Source organism: Schistocerca piceifrons, chromosome 1 (assembly GCF_021461385.2).
Source record: "Schistocerca piceifrons isolate TAMUIC-IGC-003096 chromosome 1, iqSchPice1.1, whole genome shotgun sequence".
NCBI classification, from domain to species: domain Eukaryota; kingdom Metazoa; phylum Arthropoda; class Insecta; order Orthoptera; family Acrididae; genus Schistocerca; species Schistocerca piceifrons.
In genome coordinates, this window is record NC_060138.1 from 186,894,554 (window position 1) to 186,919,093 (window position 24,540).

The 24,540-nt window shown below is 41.8% G+C and overlaps 1 protein-coding gene across 3 annotated transcripts in view; it reads right to left on the bottom strand.

Moving 5' to 3' along the window:
* The window catches only part of LOC124717112 (synaptosomal-associated protein 25), a 414,314-nt gene that overhangs the window by 279,214 nt on the left and 110,560 nt on the right, over positions 1-24,540 (bottom strand). The gene's annotated exons all lie outside the window — the stretch shown is intronic.

A 24,540-nucleotide genomic window follows, 5' to 3' on the forward strand; every position in this document is an offset into this window, starting at 1 on the left:
ATTTCTGGAAAAGAAAAACGTCGCAATGACTCAAATCACGTGAGCAGGTGGACTCTGGAACAACAGGAATGCTTTTTGGGACAAAAAATTCCGTGATGGAACTGGCCGTGTGACATGGGGCACTGTCATAATGCCACATCCACTTGCCTGCGATGTCCTACTCTACTCACCCTTTCCTTGATCCTTTACAGGACATATTTGTAGTACACTATTTGTCAATCAAGTGTACTACAAATATGTCCTGTACCGTATGAAGAAATGCTTTACACACACACACACACACACACACACACACACACACACAAGAATCGAAAAACTGTTAGAAGTCAACCTCGTGTAAGATCACTTTTGGGTTGCAGAGAAATCTTAGGAGGACGCGAGACAATACTCACCTTACGACCTATCCCAGAAGATAAAATAAAAAAAGAGAAACTACATTCTTAGCATTTTTAGGCTTAGAGAGAACTTTTGTGAACGCTAACTGGAGAAGACTTTTGATATTCTGGAGGTAGGGATAAAGTACAGAGCTCAGAAAATTATCTGAAACTTTTAAAGAAGCCAGACTGCAGCGATAACGGTCGAAGAGCACGAGACGGAAGAGGTGGGTCGGGATTGCAGTGTCTGAGCAATACAGTAAAATTTTACATTTAACAATCATAAAGAAAATCAAGTGGACAGGAGGGAATTAGAATTTAAGAAAAAGAAAAGCTTTGAAGTTTGCCGTAACATTTTAATTTCTACATCTACCTATACACAGTCAGCCACGCCGCGGTGCAGGGCGGAAGGTACCACGTATTGCTACTAATCATTCTCTTTCCTCACAAAGCGAGGGAAAAACGACTGTGAAAGCCTCCACACGAGCTCTAAGTTCTCGCATCTTATCTTCAAGGTAGACAGGCGAGATGTACGTTGGCGGCAGTAGAATCGTTCTGTTGTCGGCCTCAAATGCCGCTTCTCTGAATTTCCGCACTCGTGCCTCGCGAAAAGATCGTCGTCTTTTCTCCAAGGATTCCCATTTGAGTTCACGAAGCACCTCCATGATAACTTCCTTGCTGATCGAACCTACTGGTAACAACTAAAGCAGCATGCTTCTGAATGGCTTCGACGTCTTCCTTTAATCCGACATGGTGAGGATCCCAAACACTGTCAGAGATGGCAAAGGGCCTAGAAGAGCAGCTGAACAGCATGAACAGTGTCTCGAAGAGAGACTATTAGACGTACGTCAAAAAAGTAGAACAGGGATGATGTATTGTAGTCGAAATGAGTCCAGTGATACTGAGAGAATCAGACTAGGACACACTGGAAGTAGCTGATGAGTTCTGAAATTTGGGGAGGAAAATCACTGATGGTAGCCAAAGTAGAGAAGTTGTTGAATGGACACTGGCCACAGCTCTAAAAGCATTTGTAAAAGTGAGATATTTGTTAACAAGAAATAGAAATCTAAGTGTTTGGTACTCTCTTCTGAAGGTTTGTGTCTGGGCTGTAGTCTTGTTCGGAACGGAAGGAAGCGAGTGACCGGTGAAAATTTTGGAGGACGACCGAGTTCTCTACACAGTAAGTAGGTTGCAGCATGTATGCAGAAATTAAGAGACTTGCAGAGGGCAGGAGCGTGGAGAGCTGCATCAAACTAGTCTTCGGACTGAAGACCACTGCAGCGGCAGGAGCAGCAAAGGCAGCACAGTCACTTCACCGAAAGACTGACTCCTGCAATGTGAAAAAACTGACATTTGTTCTTATACTTCAAATGATTTAACATACGACTGTACAGGGTGACTCAGATTAAGGGAAAAACGAAATTCCGCTATCAGGACGTCAATACGACACGATGTCAGCCAGCCACCGGGTAATCCACCATGAGGCGTCATGCAGATGCGGTATGGAGGGGCTTGGGGTATGCACACCGCACTCCAGGTCGTTGTCGACGTTTGTAACTTGCAGCCGCTACCTCTCAAATGTAATAGCTCTTCAATTGGCAACACGACACGGAGTACATCCGGGACAGTCCTACCACCATGAAAAAATCCTCGACAATACCGGTAATCCAACCCGGGTGCTGCGCATGACAGCCATCTACACTCACCACTTAGCAACTGAGGGCGGACAGATGACTCAAATGACAATTCATTTCATACTCAATGTTTCAGTTACCCATTTTCAATGGAAATAGCACGTTGTGGCAAGTAATTTGATTCCGTACCCTTACAAACAAGCCACCTCTCGGGTCATGGATACAAGAATGTAAAAAAATTACCCTTCACTGAATAATTTTATTTTGTCTCATCTATTTATGCACACGAAACTCATTCGCTTCATTAACGCGTCTCTGAATAACAAATGAAAGGTCACTTGAGTCATAGAGCTCCATCAAAAATACGAGAGCTACTGGAAGTATAAACGATGGGTTGCGAAATTGAACCCACAGTGGAAACCCGATGAAACTTTGCACATATGTTTTGGGCAGTGTGCCTGTATGCCAGTGTAGGTAGTGTCAAGTCGCTCTTCTTGGTTCTGAGTGCACGGTGAGCGCGTAAAGATGCACTGAAAATAGTGTCTCCCGTGAGATTTCGCTCGATTTCATGGAACCCCACATAACTTAACAATCGTGCATTTCCTTCTTCAAGAAAGTTTTCGGTCGCACATTGCAGGGCACTGAGGACGCTTCTGCAGTGTTTTCGATGGGAAGTGTTTGATCACCCATCATACAGCCCTGACTTGGCGCTCTGTGAGATATCTGCTGAAATGGACCGCTGGCTACGAAGACGACATCCTGACATAGACAACAACCTGCAAGCCAGCGTAGAAAATAGTCTGACAGCACAGGAAGCTGCCTTCTACGACGAGGGTATTGAAAAATTGGTACAACACCATATCTATTTGTGAGCGGCGACTATGTAGAGAAGTAGCTGGAATAGGTAGCTAACTGTTGCAAATAAAACAGTTTTGATTTTCACTGGGGGTTTCCATTTTGTGATCTATCTTTTCTTACTTATCCAGAAACCCTCGTACGTTACTCAATATGCAGTGTAAGTGCGCATATGGAAGATTTCCCCCTATGTAGACAACGCTTTAAGGTAACCACTAGCTCGTTGTATTCGTTTGTTCAATTCGACCGATACGCGCTTCTCGTGAAATCGTGTCGTTAAGTCACTGCTGAGTGACAAACTGAAGCAGCTGCAATGCCCTGAAGCGTTGATGCTGTCATCGAAAATGTAGTTGCAGCTCCGAAACGGATAGAGTTGGACAGAAAAATAAAATGAAGACCGCTTATCCCAAAAAAACAGGTCGAACTTGTAATGCACAGCTCATGACGAAATGTCTGCAAATGTAATTTCATTAACCCTCTCAAATGACTGAAGTACTACTAATTTTCCGCTTGAGTTACCGTCATTATAAAAAGTCGTTTCGGCGTTTCGTCAGCACAATGATTCTTTACGTGCCCATCTACATCCATACTCTGCAAATCCCCTCACGGTGTCCCAGGCGAAAAATGCTTCCGGTATTGGTATTACTATTACAGCCCCGCCGCAATTCTCCACTGTTCCGTTCGTCGATAGTGCGCTGAAAGAAGTACTTTACATAAATCTCCGTAGTTGAATGGCTGTGAGCACTATTGACTCAACTTCTGAGGTCATCAGTCCCCTAGAACTTAGAACTACTTAAACCTAACTAACCTAAGGACATCACACACACATCCATGCCCGAGGCAGGATTCGAACCTGCGACCGTAGCGGTCTCGCGGCTTCAGACTGTAGCGCCTAGAACCGCCCGGCCACTCCGGCCGGCAAATCTCCGTAGTTATTGCGGTCCATAACATTCAGTCCAAAGACAGATTGATGCAGCTCTCCATTGCTACTGCATCCTTTAGCTTCTATCTCCATCCTTCTGTATCTGGTTACTATATCTTTTAAGTCTGTCTCGACGATTTTTACACCCCTATCCCTACGTCACACTTCCTTCAAACACTAAATTGGCGATCTCTTGATGACTCAGAATATGTCCTATCAACCGAACCGATCCCTTCTTCTAGGCAGATTGTTCCACAAATTTGTCTTTTTTCCAGTTCTATTCAGTATTTCCTCATTAGTTACGCGATCTACACATCTAATCTTAGACTCCACAATTTATCTGATTTTATCGCCACCACCATTTCGGGAAATGCATGTGGAACAAGTTTATACACTGTTCCTTTTGACAGACACTTACAAAACGAGTAAGTCTTTTGCTGGGAGTGCAATATATGTGGCGAAATACAGACACCTCAGCCTTGAAAAGTCGTATTTCATGAGAAACAAAATGTGAGGCGACAAATGTTGAAAAACTGCATAGAGGAAACGTCGATATTGTTTCCTCAATGTTTCTTGGTGCACGACGTGGGGAAAAAAACGGTACTGCACGAACTGGACCGAGACCTGCCCAGTCTCACATCCACAAAATGCAGACACTACAAAAAAGTAAATATCTGAAGGTCAGTTTTGCTTGTTACGCCTCCAAAACAAAGTCGGTTGAGTGAGTTCCAAGTGGTCCATCGTTTTGAGTCACCTGATCAGACATCTCTGTTGGGCATCACCCACCTAATAATGCTGGTTGCCACACATGACGCTAGTACCTCGTTGGCTAATGGTGTGTGTGTGTGTGTGTGTGTGTGTGTGTGTGGACTTCAATTGTGAGCACGGTCATTGGTATCTTAACAGCTACGGATTGAAATGAATGGTAAAATACAACGGACAGCATATGAATGGGCTTTACACCCACAAAAGGAGCCGATATCTGCTTGTTGGGAAGCTGTGGAAATCATTCCTCGGAAAGCGAGCGATGGACAATGTGGACCAGGGGAGCCCACAGGTTTCCACGTCAGTAGTGGCGAATATGTCCCCCACACAAGTAATTCAGAAAATGTTGCGCATATTGCTATCTATCATTTCCTCCTATTGGTTCTGCAGTGCACTTCCAGTGCCTGGTCAATATTAAGCTAACAATACAGGGTGTTACAAAAAGATACGGCCAAACTTTCAGGAAACATTCCTCACACACAAAGAAGAGATGTTATGTGGACATGTGCCCGGAAACGCTTAATTTCCATGTTAAAGATCATTTTAGTTTCGTCAGTATGTACTATACTTCCTCGATTCACCGCCAGTTGGCCCAACTGAAGGAAGGTAATGTTGACTTCGGTGCTTGTGTTTAAATGCGACTCATTGCTTTACAGTACTAGCATCAAGCACATCAGTATGTAGCATCAACAGATTAGTGTTCATCACGAACGTGGTTTTGCGGTCAGTGCAATGTTTACAAATGCAGAGTTGGCAGATGCCCATTTGATGTATGGATTAGCACGAGGCAATAGCCGTGGCGCGGTACGTTTGTATCGAGACAAATTTCCAGAACGAAGGTGTCCCGACAGGAAGACGTTCGAAGCAATTGATCGGCGTCTTAGGGAGCACGGAACATTCCAGCCTATGATTCGCGACTGGGGAAGACCTAGAACGACGAGGACACCTGCAATGGACGAGGCAATTCTTCGTGCAGTTGACGATAACCCTAGTGTCAGCGTCAGAGAAGTTGCTGCTGTACAAGGTAACGTTGACCACGTCACTGTATGGAGAGTGCTACGGGAGGACCAGTTGTTTCCGTACCATATACAGCGTGTGCAGGCACTATCAGCAGCTGATGGGCCACCACGGGTACACTTCTGCGAATGGTTCATCCAACAATGTGTCAATCCTCATTTCAGTGCAAATGTTCTCTTTACGGATGAGGCTTCGTTCCAACGTGATCAAATTGTAAATTTCCACAATCAACATGTGTGGGATGACGAGAATCCGCACGCAATTGTGCAATCACGTTATCAACACAGATTTTCTGTGAACGTTTGGGGAGGCATTGTTGGTGATGATTGGGCCCCACGTCCTTCCACCTACGCTCAATGGAGCACCTTATGATTTCATACGGGATACTCCACCTGTGCTGCTAGAACATGTGCCTTTACAAGTTGGTTTGGTTGTTTGGGGAAGGAGACCAGACAGCGTGGTCATCGGTCTCATCGGATTAGGGAAGGATGGGGAAGGAAGTCGGCCGTGCCCTTTGAAAGGTACCATCCCGGCATTTGCCTGGAGCGATTTAAGGAAATCACGGAAAACCTAAATCAAGATGGCCAGACGCGGGATTGAACCGTCGTCCTCCCGAATGCGATTCCAGTGTCTAACCACTGCGCCACAACAAGTACGACACAACATGTGGTTCATGCACGATGGAGCTCCTGCACATTTCAGTCGAAGTGTTCGTACGCTTCTCAACAACAGATTCGGTGACAGATGGATTGGCAGAGGCGGACCAATTCCATTGCCTCCACGCTTTCCTGACCTCAACCCTCTTGACTTTCATTTATGGGGGCATTTGAAAGCTCTTGTCTACGCAACCCCGGTACCAAATGTAGAGACTCTTCGTGCTCGTATTGTGGGCAGCTGTGATACGCCATTCTTCAGGGCTGCATCAGCGCATCAGGGATTCCATGCGACGGAGGGTGGATGCATATATCCTCGCTAACGGAGGACATTTTGAACATTTCCTGTAACAAAGTGTTTGAAGTCACGCTGGTACGTTCTGTTTCTGTGTGTTTCCATTCCATGATTAATGTGATTTGAAGAGAAGTAATAAAATGAGCTCTAACATGGAAAGTAAGCGTTTCCGGACACACATCCACATAACATATTTTCTTTCTTTGTGTGTGAGGAATGTTTCCTGAAAGTTTGGCCGTACCTTTTTGTAACACCCTGTATAACATAATAAAACCTGTTTTTACATTTCCAATCTTTTCTTTTCCGTTATTTACGTTATTTTTGTTATCCGCGTCTTAAGTCCTGTTCTCTCAATTTAATGGTTTCCTGCCATCAAAAACTTCCTGTGGATAATTTCCACATTTAGCGCTTTTGATCTCTAAATCACACGTTGCAACATCAATTTTCAAATCGATTTATGTGGAAACTACTACTTATTCCTGTTCGCATACAACCTATAGCATGTAACATAAAACTATACACTGTTTCAGAATCTTACTCATTTTGGGTTCTGTGTAATGTACGTAGGTGGGACTTTTAGGGGGCACTTTCAAACTGTTGTCGCAACGTTTCGTCACCTGACGGTACTCTAAACTGCAACAAAGCAAAAACAGCATTTGAATTTCTTTTCTGTCTTTGCATCTTTATGCCGTTCGGAAGTCGTTTGCAGTTTTGCAGATTTGTGGAACTTTGTGAAACTGGTGAAGGGACAGCTTATGGAAGCGCCCCGATGATTACCATGCGTTATAGTCTCAGAAAACCACATCCAACTTAGAAAGCACACCTTTAGCTGCTTTGGAATAAACCAACCACGGATAAAATGACGAAGCCCAATCGAAATGTTCTCCTTACACTACCTATGTCATTCTTTAAATTATAATTTTTGGTATGTTGCCTTGGTTTCAACGAAGTGTTACTGTTATACTTCATCTCAGTGTGCTTTTGGATTCCCCTCACTTTCCTTTTCGGTTTTCGTGCGATTATGAGGTGCAAAACGCTTACCAATATTAGTCATTTAGTTATTCTGTTCACTTCGCTTTTACACCTCACGAAATTCTACAGAAACCACATTCGTGCACCGCTCACTGCTGACTAGAAAAATTGAGAGAGAACTTACTTCACTGTCGACCATATTTTCGCGCCGTGTCAACCAGCTGAGTTTCGTGGCGACGCATTATAGAGATCTTCATGCTCAAACGTGATACTTATTCACAATAGCGATTATAAAATTAACTGAATGAAGAGTATTTTACTACATTTACTCAATGAGCGCCAACCATTAACACACACGTTGCAACAGTTTGAACGACGACTTCATACCTCTACCAACAAGCAATGATCAGCGGCCAGATAGTTTAAATGAACATCTCTTTAGCAAATTAAAAGAAATATAAAACAATTGGCTGCTTTCAATTAGCACCTGACAGTTGGTAACAACTATCTGAAGTTTTATGGCGTGCATTTTTTTTGTTACATCAGTAACCATATCTGATTTATGAAGTAGTGACCACCTGGAGACATGGGAACGGGGACGAACGAACAACACAAACAACACAACACAAAGAACTGTACATGTTACGGAATATTCATGCACACGCCACTGTGCTTGTCGCCTTAGTGTGATGCTCTACATTTCTAAGACTAAATTATCATGGGACCAAGTCCCTGTGTAATCGTGTCGTGACTCAGTCGATCGGCAGCTTCATTTCATTATAACTTTTTAGTAATGCCTTGAGTTTGTTGACCTGTACCGTTTCTTTTGTTACGAGCTACATATTGCTCACAAGCACTAAGATGCCGAATATTCTGGCTGCTGAAATTTAAATTTAATTTTGCGTAGATACTCAATTTTTCAAAGATGTCATTATTAATATTTTACTTCATTGTTTACAGTTGTGTAATTTGCATTTAGGATACGATAATTCATTGTTTAGCGTTGCCAAGAACGAACAATGCACGTACATCTAGAAAAATCGCAGTGATGTTGCACAAGAACAGATTCGTACATATTGAAAAAAAAATTGATGGTTCATCCCCTTATCTCCTTTGTCGCGTCACTTTCACCCAGTAAGGAGATTAAAAAAATATATATTTTGTATTGGTATTGCACCACACGTAATGTTCATTTGTGAACATCGATATTCGTGTGTCCAATTTTTAGATCCGTTCTTGAAGGTAAAGGATTAGACCAAACTTCGCGTGTTTTAACTATCGAGAAACTCTGCCGTAACTCTAGGATGGCTATACAACAAAGAAAAACAAAGATATTTAAAAGTAATTGGCATTCTTGTACTTTCACTTCCACACCCTGTAAAATTTTACATGAAGAATAAAGGTGTATAATGTTAAAAAGTTATAAAAATTCGGAGCTATTAATTTTCAACACGCGTCGTACATCTTTTCACGTCATAGACGCCCTATGTTTGAACAACATCTCGAAATCCACGTTCGCAGTGCACACAGCTACAATCAATTACGGAATAAAAAGCATTGAAGATCCACATCCAGGTACTGAATCATGCTGAAAAAGGTAGCTTTATGAATTTACTTGAATGGATTGAAATATATGTACATGAAAGCAAACCACCACATAATCTCCTCAATGAACAGACCGAGTTAGCCAACGTAGCCTTTTCAAAACTTGATTCCTTTGCTTTCCAGTTTAAAATAAACTACTTCGTTTGACAATAACAACATGTAGACACTAACCCATTATGAACTAGTGCATAAAATATAACAGCTTGCTTAGTCATTCATCATTTTCTTTGCTTTCAGTGTATACATAATGTCACTGTATTAGCACTTCATTACAAAGTGGCTGCTTTATTTGTTTACCTTAATCGTAATCCGTTATCATGTAATTCAAATTGTAAGTAATGAGACGTTTGTAGTTTGTAAATTTCTTCTGTCACATCAATGTAAACATCGAAATATCTCAGAGATTCTTTGGCATTGTTACGGTTGCAATATCGCCATCTTTGCATATATTCTTCCATGTGGCAAAACATTTTGGTAAATGTGAGTGATGCTTTACGTGTGCACACACGCATGTAAAAGAATTGCTTCATATAATCTTCGGTACAGCATGAAACAACCAGTCAGCACTGCAACGTAACGGCCCGGAATTTTCGGCACAATTATCTAAAACATTTGCACTCTAATATTTTTTTTTACTTTGTTTGAAATCGTTATGAGGCGCAATTACAATTAGACAGTTCGTCACATGTTTTGGTTGTAGGACACCACCACCCCAATGAATTTTCACAATATGGGGCAGTAAAAAATGAAAACCAATGTGAACTACAACAGAAATGTATCTTAATGTGAACAAGCCGTCTGACGATGTGCCTGTGTTTTAAACCCGCAACGGCCCTATTTATATAAATAAATAACATTATAAAAATTAGCTGGTTGCTGTTATCTCCTGTGGAAGAATCAACTGGTTCTTTGTGTGCAGCCACGGTCTGAAAATGTCCGTTTTCGAGAAAACACCATTTTCAGGTGAACTCTGTGATAATTTTCTATGTATTCTAGGTCTTAAAAATCCAGGCTCTGGTTACAGGTTCTTTTTCGTATTCGTAAACTGAATGACCGTTCACTATAGAAGACTCCTCGAGAAGCTAAACTTGCCTGTAACGCGCCGAACAAACTGGCGGATAATCAACTATTTTTAGGACTTTGTGTTGAGCAGAAAGTTAACACTATGGAACAAGGAATCGAGAGGAACGGACCTGCCCAAGAACAGTCGTCTATTAATTGGCATCGATATATCGTCAGCTAATGAAATGAGGCATCAGCCTGAGAAAGGCGAGCTTTTTCTTTTTAGGTAGGGTAATGAGATTCGGTGATCACTTTTGGTGAAGACAGCGATCGGACTTCGTCTCAAGACTTGTTCTGCGCTTGCCCTTGGTTCTGTTCTGACGCTGTAATGACTGCAGTCTACTCCATGTTGTGAGAATAAGCACCAGACTCGAATGACATCCAGCAAAGACTGGAATGGTAATCAGAACGAACATTCGACATGGTTTCGTTTTTTGAAGCCAGTCTTCCGTCTCCCACCTGATGATGCTTTCGTAGTCTTACTCCAACACTGATCCGAGTCTTTACCCTGCTGTCATGGGGTGCCTCTTATCACCGGAGTCACCTGGTTCAAATCTGATTCGTCGGGTGCCGCGTCTGGAAATCGGCCACACGTAAAACTTGATCCTGTTCTGAGAGCTAGCTTACTCCTCGTAACGCCGCTACCTGCATGACGAACACGCCGGGCATGTAGCTGCAGCGGACCTCGGGCGTTATTATTCCTTTCGGCCTGCACAAAGGGCGAGACCATTCAGCAGCCGCCATGCACTGCCCACTAGCAGAAGTGGACAGGAAAACAGCCCGAGAAAGAAGCTGCCGCAGATCGACGCTCGTCGCAGCAAAGCTGCACTGTTGACGCCTTACTCAAGACTTGGGTGAGTTGCGACTCAAAGCCCGCTCCTCGGAGAACCCGTATGCGCCATGTCTGCTTAGTCTAACCACCCTGAAGCCCTGTATAATTTTTTTTGCTGTTTTAATAAATTGTTTTGATGTAACTATCTGTGTTCACGTCTGAGTCACTGCAATGTTTTGCACATATCCAGTGAAGAGGTGAATTTTGATTTGATTAATGTTTATGAGGCCTGATGCCCAACAAAAGAGAAAATCAATTTCTTCCCGTATCCCTGGTAAAAATTTCCATTCACCGCGTTTTATTAGTCTTTTTCTTGCAACTATTCCTCGTATAGGGGTAAGAGAGACCTTACAAAGGCAATACAACATTCCCAAAGTGGTGGGCAACTAACAGCCTACTGGGCTCTCACAGAATTACATCCGCTACTCCGTTAAGGTGGGACCGGTGCCGTACAGCGCACATATTACCAACTGCAGCGTGGCACGAACCAAGGGCCTGGTGCTTAAAAGACAAGATAAAGTCTATGAAAATCACCGGGTATTTTAGAGCAGCATAGTGTTCCATCGCTATTTTCTCCAATAAGAGGTTTAAGCTGCTCTTCGCATTCGTTCGTCGTAAGGGATTGTAGAAACGACAATGTTCTCTTTATTATGTATGTGTCACGAAGAATCTCTGATTACAGAAAACAAAATCACCACCTCGCACTTCTTCCTACTGGAGTCCTCTCTGGAAATGAAAGAGGCAGAAGTTGTCGTAATCACTACAGTGGGAACTTCAATGCTTATCACGCAAACAGTTACTCAAAATCAATAATACACGTATACTGATCACTCAATGTGTAATACAGGGTCTTTCAGAATTAATATACCGGCTTTATTTTATTCGACTTGTAAATAATACTTCAAATGCAATAGCAGCTCCAAAAGTTTTTCTTCCAAGTATTCAGTGTTAGCACCATTCGTCACACATCAAGTCGATTGGCGAGTTCCTTCCAAACCTTGGTTAGTGTGTCTGGAGTAGAAGTACCAACAATATTGTTTCTAAGGTCGGGTAGATCGCCTGGTAGCGGAGGCACACACATGATTCTTTATAAATCCCTAAGGTAAAAACCGTATTGCTTCAGATCGTGTGTGAACGAGGTCATGCAGAAAGGCTTTGTCGTCTGGCCCCTTGCGGCTAACACAAGGTCGTGTACAACGTTGCTTAATCAGTCGCGTACTGAGTTATGCCATTGAGGCGGAGCACCATTTTACTGTCAAAGTTCTGTGGTTCAGCTTCTTCCAATTGAGGGAAGATTTATAGTTCTAGCGGACGAGATAAGAAACATCAGTTACAGTTGCTTCACCGAAAATGAAAGGCTCAAACTTCCCGCCAGTGTATTGCACAAAAAAAATTCAATTTAGGAGAATCTCGTTGCAACTGTATCATCTGGTGGAGAACAGCTGACCCTACAGGCGCACATTATGTGTGTTCGCAGTTGCACTTCGAGTCGTCACTGAAGACGATACGATCCAGAAAATCTTCATCGTCATGCACCAAAATTTCGTTTGCAAAGTCGGCAAGTAATCTATAGTTAAGTTTTAGAGATTGCACCAACTCCAAACGGTAAGGACGCAGTAACAAGTGTCTCCTTAAAAATCTCCACACGGACGTCCCTTTGCGCACAGGTACACAAACAATGCTTAGTTGCTCTTTCATTTGATGTATTATTTAAAATTGTAACTTTAATTTAATTGATGCTACAAGGCCTTAAAACTGTACATCCGTTTTGAAACAATCTGTACAATACATCATGTGTACACGAAAGTAACGCGGTTGAAAAATTATTGCGAAATGCTGAAAGATACGAAAACGATCAGCATTTGGTCCCAAGACCCCCCTGCTGACCCATCAATATAAATACTCTGCCGGAAAAAAAAGTACACCTGTGAACACAACGTCGATTTTGATCCGATGACAGCATATGCGACCTGGGGGATAGTAGATGTACTGACAATGCTTCAGCGTCGCCTGTCAACAGAGAGCGTAGGGGCATAGCCACTAGCAATGGCCCGTTTACCATTTGTTCACACAGACGACGCAACAACACTTCGTCGGGACTCTGGGGTCGCTGACGGTGGCAGCAGTCAAACCGGAGAACGCTTTAAACGATCGGCACTTGGGGGCCGAGAGCAAAAAGCAGTGAAGAGCAGCAGTCAGAAGTAGTCAATATCATGAGAGAGGTGTCGCAGTTGGCAGTCGTCGGAGGCAGGTGCCACTACACAGTGACACTGCAATGGTGCTGCAGTAAGAATCCGAGAAGACTGCACACATTCGAAGGAGGAGAACAGTTTCTGATAAGTATCCAGCAACAGTTATTCTCGGCATGGATAAAAGTCAGTCGTCAACTGCATAAGGAAACCTTTCTTTGGTTCCTTTTACCGGTTTCAACTGTTTAAACTGTCAGCTTCAAAAGTGAAATAGGCTCATATCATTAGGAAGCCAACGTCAAAATAAGAATCGGACGTTAGTGTCCTACAAATGATTAACAAACACTAATTTAAAGTAAATATGGCTCTGAGCACTATGGGACTTAACTTCTGAGGTCATCAGTCCCCTAGAACTAACCTAAGGACATCACACACAGCCATGCCCGAGGCAGCAGGATTCGAACATGCGACCGTAGCGGTCGCGCGGTTCCAGACTTTAGCGCCTAGAACCGCTCAGCCACCCCGCCCGGCAAATTTAAAGTAATTATGTTAAAAATAAACGTAGAAAGACTGAACAGCAGAAGTAAATCGGATTTGTTAAAACAATTGTAAAATAGCTAAGCTTGAGAGCAGCAACATATGTTTGCTACAAAACCAATAAATTAGATGACATCACTGAAACAATATATGTGCGATGAGTAGCAAACAATGAACTGTCAAGTCGTACATAGTATGTGGAACGAAAGTCAACCAAACATACTGGTGACATGAACAGCATTGAACACACCCATTACCAAGTGGGAGCGCTAGTGCAGATATACACTGTAATAAAGTCTGCAACAGTTGAAGTGAAAGTATTCATTAGACCTTATAAAATATTAACAAAAGTACTTACACAGACAAAAATCAGGTACCAAGTGTTAAACAAAAAAATAATAAGTAACATCGTTACTAAGTCAAAGGAGCTAAACAAAGAAAATGAATTGTTCAAATTTATCACCAGTTATTGGTGGCACCATGAGCCACCGGAAGTGGCTATACGTTGAACTTTTCAGTATCCTGTAGACTACTGAAGAATATATTGAATAGTTCAACGCATCGCCGCTGTTCCATTGCTCCATTATTCACCTCTCCTTAAAATAAGATATGTTATTTGTCTGTAAAAAAGTTGGCAGTTCCATACATGGTGCGAAACAAGTGAAAAATCATGTAAATCAGATTACATAAATCTGAAGATTAAATGAAAACACTCATTTAACTGTCTTTATCGTCAGAGACTTGAGTCAGTCGGTTGTCTCACATTAAGTGAAACCACTTACACATAAAGAGTGAAAAACGTTCACAGAGCTGACGTGGCCGCAGACCGTTTCATTTGACTGTCCATTCTAAAAAATCGACTGAGGAAAAGCAAAAACCGATCTATTGGCTGTTAAAACCAGTCGGCTGTCTCACCAATAATTAGTTACGAGATACGTTGTTACTAGCAGTGTGATAGTTTAAGAACAAATCCAGATTCTTTTGCCTAGTCGAACTTCAATTACACCTGTTACAGGTTTCATTTTGGTTCTTTACATTCGTGGTTATCTTCTCGCCAGCCTGGACGAAAAGGAATTTTTTTTCCTCGCCAGCAAACAAGGCCAGCTAGTGGTGTTGAAGCTACACACACACACACACACACACACACACACACACACACACACACACAGTCGATCGTTGTACGCGACACACACTACTTCTACGAGAAATCGAGTTGGCTGAACTTTTACGAAGGCAATAATTCTCCGGCGTCTTTATAGCGCTTTGCGATTGGGAAATCTCGTGGGAGCTGCAAGACGAGTTGAGGGCTGGGTTTTGTAGCGGCCGCAGGCAGGCGGTCGATGTGGCCGGCTGCTGGTCGGCCTCACCAGTCTACTCCACGATCGAGAACCGCCGCAGAAGCACAGCTCAGGCATCCTGCGGAGACGTCCGCGTTTTTCCTAGCCGCGCATCGCCTCGTAAAAAAGGGCACATCCGCGACTTGCTCGCCCGACGTAGGGCGACGGTCTGCTTTCCTTACATGCCGTTTTTCGCTTATGAGAGAAAGGAATTTATTCATAATGCACTGCAACGGAGATGTTGCACATTTAGTACCGTTGCGTCGCTATCTTAATAGACACATGGGCAAACTGGTTGGTTAAAACCCATACCAGCTTTAGTTTTGAATAACCGGTATTTTTAGGCATTGTTTGGTGCCATTTATAACCACTTTCTTTAACTTTTTACCGATAGTCGGATAAAAAACTGTTACATCAATTTACCAAAGAAGCGGTACTGAGTTTTTTAAATGTAACTTTTTTAATAACTAGTTATCTATCTGTAAAATTTCCAGGAAGTGGGAACAGCGAAGACTGCCATTTCAATAACAAGGCCGACAGTTCGAAATTAACAACAGACGCGAGACCTAAGAATCATTACAGTACTGCTGAGACGATAGTATCTGTTGCCTTATCACTTAGCCCATAAGAGGATGCACGTGCACGAGCTGCCCACGCCTGATCTATCATTGTCGAAACAACAACATGTTTCCGTGTGGCGCGGCCTGTTGGGCAAAACGCGTGTGCGTACAGCTTGCGAGACTGTTTCCCATATGATCTATATGGTAGTTTCTCGTTGTCGTCGATGAATAGTGTTGTATTACAAAATGGCATTATCCGTTGTCGAAGTATTTTACGAAGTGCGGTAGCAATGAAGTACAATGTTTTATCTGCTTTAAAACATTAAAAGCGGAAGGAAGCATAACAAACTTGCGACATAAGGAGGTAACACCCCTAATGTTCCTTGAAAATGAAGGTAAATTTGACATACCTATAATTTTATTGATGTACCATAAACTTTGTACAGTAAGTGAACTTTTGTTTTTTGTTGTTGCTTCAAAATGAAAAATTTATTCCATCCGAAAGTGACGATGCAGAAAATTTATCAACTTGTGATCTTTCCCTCTCGCCGTCGCTGCGCCTGTCTCCATCTCCGCCATCTTTGCTGGAGACACCAATATCGACTTCTACAACAGACTCAACCCAAAATTTATTGAGATCTCCTCCTCCAGCTCCATTAAGGGAGACCACTCTCAATAAAAGCCAGGAAACAATTTACAGCCATCAGAGTAAGTTACATTATTTTTGCAATCTACTCATAATAATTGAAATTAAAGACAGATAAACAATTAAACCATAAAAAGCCAGTGTAGGTGAAATTATCGAACTTTTAGAATTCCTGGACCTGACTCTTCCCTTTAAGTTGAATGAGTCTGGTTTCTGCTTTTCCCACTGTGTTTTACGCGGACATTCCACTTAAGGTCGCTCTGGATAGCTGCGCCTAAATACTTTACGGCAGACTCTGTCTCCAGCTGTTCGTCATCAATAGTGTAGCTGTACAGTAGTGAATTTATTTTCCTATGCATGCGATAGCACACGACGAATTGAAAAGGAAACACATTTTGAAACAGGCTACGGGACAAATGCGTGCGACATCTGTCAGACGCATATATGACAGATTATCGTAGACAACAATCTTAAGTAAGGACGATGTGCAATTCTTTTTGCATGACGTACCGTGGCAAGACGCCTGACAAAACAAAGGTTTCTACGTAATTGTAACCTGCAAGTTGTCTTTAGAACCGAAAACATTTTGGGATAAAGGGTTCATCCTAACATCTCACAGGGGAAGAATAAATATTTACGCTGCGGTGTTCATTATGCTAAAATGTGATGACTGTCAAAAGAACTGTATTGGACCTACGGGTCGAACATTTACAGCTCACTTCGAGGAACATACGCTCAGAGAAGGTGAAACTGCACTAGGTACACATTTATCAACACGGACCCATAAAATCATTAGTACTGAGAACAGCGTGCAGATTTCAGGAACAAGGGGCTTTATCTTGACGTGCTTGAAATTTATATTGTCAAAAGAAAAGAACCTGACAAGAATATTACCGAACAGGACGATATTTTCCAGGAAAGACGAAGAACATCAAGCATTACTGACTTAACTCTAGCGGCCACACTTTTCTCAAACTTATCCCTTAACACCTTCATTGATTCGTATTAATTGTTTTCTACAAAATAGCTATGGCCAATTTCTTCCCCCTTTTTAACGTACAGTAAGAGTCCTCACTGTATTTCCACTTTTACTCATTAAAAGCACAGCAAATCTCAAATTCTGAAATACGTTCGGTAATTCAGCAGTGGTTTTAAATAAAATTTAAGATTTGTAAACAATGAAATGTACTATGCACAGTGTCCTGTCAGTATGTTTATAGCACTTTTTTTAATCTACCATAGTGTAACGCATCATTCATTCTAGAATACACTACTATAACATGTCCTCCAAGTCTGAATTTTTGTTTTATTTAATTACACATGAAAAAATTGTTATCTATGACATGTCACGTGACCACAAAAAAGTTTTCCCAAGCACATCGTTTTTTCTGTTAGTTAAACAAACGTTGATGAACTACACTTTGCGGTGCCAGGAATGGTAGAGTTCATAATATTATGTTGTTTTTCCTACTATCCATGAGACAAAGGGTTGTAATATAGCAGTTATATAAAATCCTTATTGTTATTGTCTTCGTTCAACCTACACCGGGAGATGATATGCAGGGCAGACTGAAACCAGTTGTCGGTAAAAAAGGTTCTGACAGACTGCGTTTATTATCCTTGAGATATAAATTCAAGCTCAATCATACTATACCGTCACACAGAATGCCGTTATAGAATGATGTTATACTTCTGAAGGGGAGAGGAGGATATTAGTGTCCCGTGGACAACGAGGTCAGCACAGACGGAACACAAAGTTCGTATTAGCAAAGGATGAGATGCGCCACCCCGCGCGGTAAACACATGAAATTACCGTAGGTTTTTTTTAAATTTCATATATCAATATTTAAATAATGTCCTTTGATACACATGACATACATACTGGTTAAATGGCAGAGTTTATGGGTCTATACTGTGGGAGATATAGGATGTGAAGTTTGTTTCGCTGTCTGCTCACAAATTATATACTTTACATAATATTGTCTTTCACAAACAAAACTGGTCGTCTTACAGGTCATTCAGATGGTTAGCAATAAGTACACTGCAGACAACACTGGCAATCCAAATAGTTAAATCGGCACTGGCAAATGTAACGCACTTTCCGCTATCTGCGGATTGTTGTACGCTCACTAATTTGTAAAAGACATTTTTGGTGGTTATAGCACACTTTAAAGGTAAGTAATTCGTATTATTTTTCTAAAATGTGCATCGTATGCAAATTCTGTTATAATTAAGCATACTATGGTGTTCCTCTGAACACAACAGCAAACCAAACTCTATGATAGTAATTTGTCGCCTCAGAGATTAACGATAGATGGCCTAGAGGGCGTTGATAATGAAATTTTAAAAACCCAAATAAGCGAAATAAAATCAATTGTCTAATTTGGAAGGCAGAGTAATGTTTTTATGGAGAAGCTGAGGGTAGAGCAAAAAGAGGGAGGGCACAGTAGAGGGAAACATTACTTTTGGCTCAGTCAGTACAAACAAGGTGGACTAACATCTATCTTCTGTTGGAAAGATCTGTAGAACTGTCGCCATTAACTGCTCAAGTGCCAGCCAATCCTGCCATAAAAATACGCAAAGGATCATTTCTAGTGCAGACACTGAATTCTCTGAAATATTGGATATTTTACTGCCATTCGACAAGCCCACGAAGATTTCATGAAGCGAGTACGTTACAGGAAGTCTTGTTATTCCCCTACAGACCATTCTCGATAAATGCATAAAGAAATCTCAGTCCTAAACAGTGCAGCCATAGCTCTATTTAGAAACCTTTTGAGCACCCTTGAAGAGAAGTGCTAAAATATTACGGAATTCTCTGCTGTGCAATTCTACCCCATCAGAACAAAGGTTTAAAAAATGTACATGACCCCTCATTGCCAACAAAGCCGTTACCAATTTGACTCAAGAGGTAGACAATTACTTGAACGAAATCGGCAAACTTTCAACTTCACTTCAAAGGGAGAAGGTCAGAACAAATGGAAACCCTCTTTGGTCATCACATAAGGAAGTTACCACAAGAAGTCTAGTGGACGCTGAAAGTTTGTTTCCGAGCGAAAAAAAGGCTTTACTTTCAGTATCCTCTATTCCCGCCCTGTTGGCCGTGCGGTCTAACGCACGGCTTTCTGGGCGGGAAGAAGCGCCTGGTCCCCAGCACAAATCCGCCCGGCGGATGTGTGTCGAGGTCCGGTGAGCCGGCCAGTCTGTGGATGGTTTTTAGGCGGTTTTCCATCTGCCACGGCGAATGCGGGCTGGTTCCCCTTATTCCGCCTCAGCTACACTATGTTGGCGATTGCTGCGCAAACAAGTTCTCCAAGTACGCGTACACCACCATTACTCTACCAAGCAAACGTAGCAGTTACAGTCGTCTGGTATGAGACGTTCCCTGGGGGGGAGTGTCCACCGGGGCCCGAACCGCACAATAACTCTGGGTTCGGTGCGGGGAGGCGGAGGGGTGAAGTGGACTGCGGTAGTCGTACTGGGGCTGTGGGCCACTGGGGCTGCGGCAGGGACGGAGTCTCTCTGTCGTTTCTAGGCCCAGGGTTAACATACAGTACAATACAATCCTCTATTACCCATAGGCAATGACCCTTTCGTTTTTAGGAGTAGAGAAAAATGCGTGTGTCAGGATTGTCATATGAAGCCCAAAAATATTTATCTTTGGTACGAAGTTTTATTGTTTCTGAAAGATTTGTATCCTCTTTGAATGATACTGTTTTTGACGAAAGGAGTCGAATAACAGGTCAACACATTATAGAAAAGGATTTTATGAACAGAATAGAAAATAAATATTGATCAGTGGTTTAATTAATTATTGAAATTATAACTGCCGCCAAGTAACTGTTTTTCGTAAATATAATATTTTGTCTACTATCTAAGTTGTTCATTTCATTTTTTTGAAAGAGCATTTTCAGTTTTATCAGCATGAAATCAGTTATATTTAATTTCCTGTTAGCAAGTAAATCACTACATTTGTCTACAAAATGGGTTTTTCGTTCGATATAATTACAGAAAAAGAATGATACAAATTTCCCACAAAAATCTGTTTTATACCATTTCTATAAAACAAAAGAGAAAGGGAGTTTTGACAACAGCAGCAAATTAGAAATTTAATAATTCACTCATAGTTTATAACAAAAATAGAAAGTAGATGATTTGCTACCTGCGGTTTCATAATGTGCCGTTATCTATTTGTAGCCCTTGGAAACTGACAATTTAATGCGAAAAATTTTGTCCAACCTCAGGTTTCACTCTTCAGCAGTGACCATTTGTAATGCCCTGTCCTCGGTTACAATATAATTTCTGAGCATAGTATAAAAAAATAGAGTCAGCAGGAAAATACTGGTGATTTTTGTATTTGACACGTCATTACTTTACGTGGAACGTAGTGTTCAACCCTCATTACTTTACGATAAAAACAGCGAATGGTGAACAGATTAAGTTCTCTTTCATTTACCTATTTTATTTGATATTTTGGTTTTACATAATTTTACAGTGCTTAGCCAAGCACTGCCGTGTCTAAAACCTCGCAATACCAAGAATTTTGATGGGATGACAATTTGCTTTCTGTCCTGAGAAATTTCGGTGAGGTCATGTAATAAAAGCTAGCCGTGATGCTGTCTCACTATGTGCGAAATTTCAAAAGGGAGTTCAGTCGGTTAACACCGTGTGCGTTGCCATTTACTGAACGAACCTGTGCAGAACACAATATCAGGAATGTGCAGGGTCATGTCGCCAAGTTATGAACAGACCCTGCGTGTAACGGGCAGCAGAGTTGCGGCGCGCCGTGGGTTGACACACACACATCAATACCGCGCGACACACCCCACCATTACTATCCGTCACTTCCACCCATCTCCACCGCGACTACTCGAACGGAAAAACGAAAAAAAGAAACGTGGCGCCAACGATTTCCATTTATTTTAGACACAATCTCATTATACCTAACGAATGGGCGACGAGAGCGCGAAGTTTTTTGCTCTCTGTAGCACAATTTCGAAGCGAAATTTCCGTCGCATTTTTTCCAAGACTAACTTCAGTCCTTTTCTTTTTTGTTGCATAAACGTATTGCACTTCCCTCCATAAGGACAGACATGCACGAAAAACTCGGCTGTGTGTCCACATCTCTCATTCCTATGCACCCAAATTTCAGTTTGGATATATGTATTTCCTAATACTGAACTACAAACACGAGAATTTATGTAGCAAGCACGGAAATGACATGACTCATAATCGTACCGGTTTTTTATTACTTAATAAGGTGACAGATCTATCACTTTACTTAACGAAGAACTAATAAAATACAGATACAAATGGATTAACGCAAAGTAAGAGTGAACAGGAGCTATAATTTCAACGGTAATACTAAATTACACGTCGAAACATGGAAGAATTAATGGCATATATATCGGAGAAGATATGGATGGAAAAGACTTTTGAGGGCTTAGTACGAATGTTTTAATCCTTTATTATAATTCTCTAAGTGTCTTGCATTACCTCAATCTCTTTTTTTCCAGGAACGGTGAGAGGTATCACGTTGCTATTTGTGTCAAATACTAAGTTCTGCGGTCCCTTGGCGGCGAAAATAATTTAAGCATTTTAAGTCAGTGCAAACAAAAGATGCAGCCATTTATGTCATATTTTGATACTCGCAAAACCTATAAACGAACTATCTACACAGGCGGAAAAATCTAAATACCAAGGTAGGAGTCGTGCGTCATAAACGAAAGCTAGTAGGTGTGTTTCTTCATCTTAAAGATTATGTTTATTCAAATTTCGTGCCAGTCGCATAATTGTGGTGTTGATAGCGCCACTATGAGGGTGCAAATCAGGTTTGCTTTAAATACACACTAACGGTCGTGAGCGTTAGTTGCCTTTGAGACTGGACGTGGTGAGTTGATTTAGTCAAGAATTTCTGTAACGCACGAAATGGAACAAGTTTACTTTTACCAGTCACTATTCTTTATCTCAACTACGCGTTTCAAAGGTGTAAACCTCTATCATCAAGTGGATTGATATTTGTTAGTATGACGTGGGAACATGGTTCTCAAAGACAGAAGAAAAAAAAAAAAAAAAAAAGAAAAATTAAACGTATATCTAACGGTAAAAACAGCTCAAATAGAGTACCTCCAGTCGACAAAGGTTCCTTTCACTGTTTTAACACATATATACTGCCCAATTTAGTAAACAAATCTAGCGTCTGGAAACCATTAGGTCCAAGGATAATACAGCAAAAGAGAAACATTATCACAAAGTATGAAGAATATACATAGCAACAACAACATTACATAATAAGTTTTAAAAGATTTTGGAGATCTTTGTTTTGAGGTGTTCAACACATGCATTGGAATAAATATTTCAGGTGGTGTATAAATTCGATTTTGTCAAGTCAATATAGCTTAAACTTCATATCCGTTTATATGATCAGGTGACATGTTGAAAATTTTAAGCACAATTAACTATATTGGATACAGTGGTAGAATTATACATAAAGAACAATTTTGGTTGGGATTCACAGATAGGAATGAAAGGCTGCAGGCAGAGGCAGAGGAGGAAAAAGAAGTGACAGGGGGAGAGGTGGTGGAAGGAGTGACTGGATGAGAGCAAACTTTTCAACGCGTTGGGTTCTTAAGATTTTGTGTGTTACATGTACAGGGTGTTTCAAAAATGACCAGTATATTTGAAACGGCAATAAAAACTAAACGAGCAGCGATAGAAATACACCGTTTGTTGCAATATGCTTGAGACAACAGTACATTTTCAGGCAGACAAACTTTCGAAATTACAGTAGTTACAATTGTCAACAACAGATGGCGCTGCGGTCTGGGAAACACTATAGTACGATATTTTCCACATATCCACCATGCCTAGCAATAATATGGCGTAGTCTCTGAATGAAATTACCCGAAACCTTTGACAACGTGTCTGGCGGAATGGCTTCACATGCAGATGAGATGTACTGCTTCAGCTGTTCAATTGTTTCTGGATTCTGGCGGTACACCTGGTCTTTCACGTGTCCCCACAGAAAGAAGTCACAGGGCTTCATGTCTGGCGAATAGGGAGGCCAATCCACGCCGCCTCCTGTATGTTTCGGATAGCCCAAAGCAATCACACGATCATCGAAATATTCATTCAGGAAATTAAAGACGTCGGCCGTGCGATGTGGCCGGGCACCATCTTGCATAAACCACGAGGCGTTCGCAGTGTCGTCTAAGGCAGTTTGTACCGCCACAAATTCACAAAGAATGTCCAGATAGCGAGATGCAGTAATCGTTTCGGATCTGAAAAATGGGCCAATGATTCCTTTGGAAGAAATGGCGGCCCAGACCAGTACTTTTTGAGGATGCAGGGACGATGGGACTGCAACATGGGGCTTTTAGGTTCCCCATATGCGCCAGTTCTGTTTATTGACGAAGCCGTCCAGGTAAAAATAAGCTTCATCAGTAAACCAAATGCTGTCCACATGCACATCGCCGTCATCAATCCTGTGCACTATATCGTTAGCGAATGTCTCTCGTGCAGCAATGGTAGCGGCGCTGAGGGGTTGCCGCGTTTGAATTTTGTATGGATAGAGGTGTAAACTCTGGCGCATGAGACGATACGTGGACGTTGGCGTCATTTGGACCACAGCTGCAACACGGCGAACGGAAACCCGAGGCCGCTGTTGGATCACCTGCTGCACTAGCTGCGCGTTGCCCTCTGTGGTTGCCGTACGCGGTCGCCCTACCTTTCCAGCACGTTCATCCGTCACATTCCCAGTCCGTTGAAATTTTTCAAACCGATCCTTTATTGTATCGCTTTTCGGTCCTTTGGCTACATTAAACCTCCGTTGAAAACTTCGTCTTGTTGCAACAACACTGTGTTCTAGGCGGTGGAATTACAACACCAGAAAAATCCTCTGTTCTAAGGAATAAACCATGTTGTCCACAGCACACTTGCACATTGTGAACAGCACACGCTTACAGCAGAAAGAAGACGTACAGAATGGCGCACCCACAGACTGCGTTGTCTTCTATATCTTTCACATCGCTTGCAGCGCCATCTGTTGTTGAAAATTGTAACTACTGTAATTTCGAAAGTTTGTCCGCCTGAAAATGTACTGTTGTCCCAAGCATATTGCAACAAACAGTGTATTTCTATCGCTGCTCGTTTAGTTTTTATTGCCGTTTCAAATATACCGGTCATTTTTGAAACACCCTGTAGCAACTGCCTTAAGGTGGGGGGGGGGGGGGTGTAATACATTGGTTAATGCTTTAAAATATGAAGATATACCGTTTATGCCATTA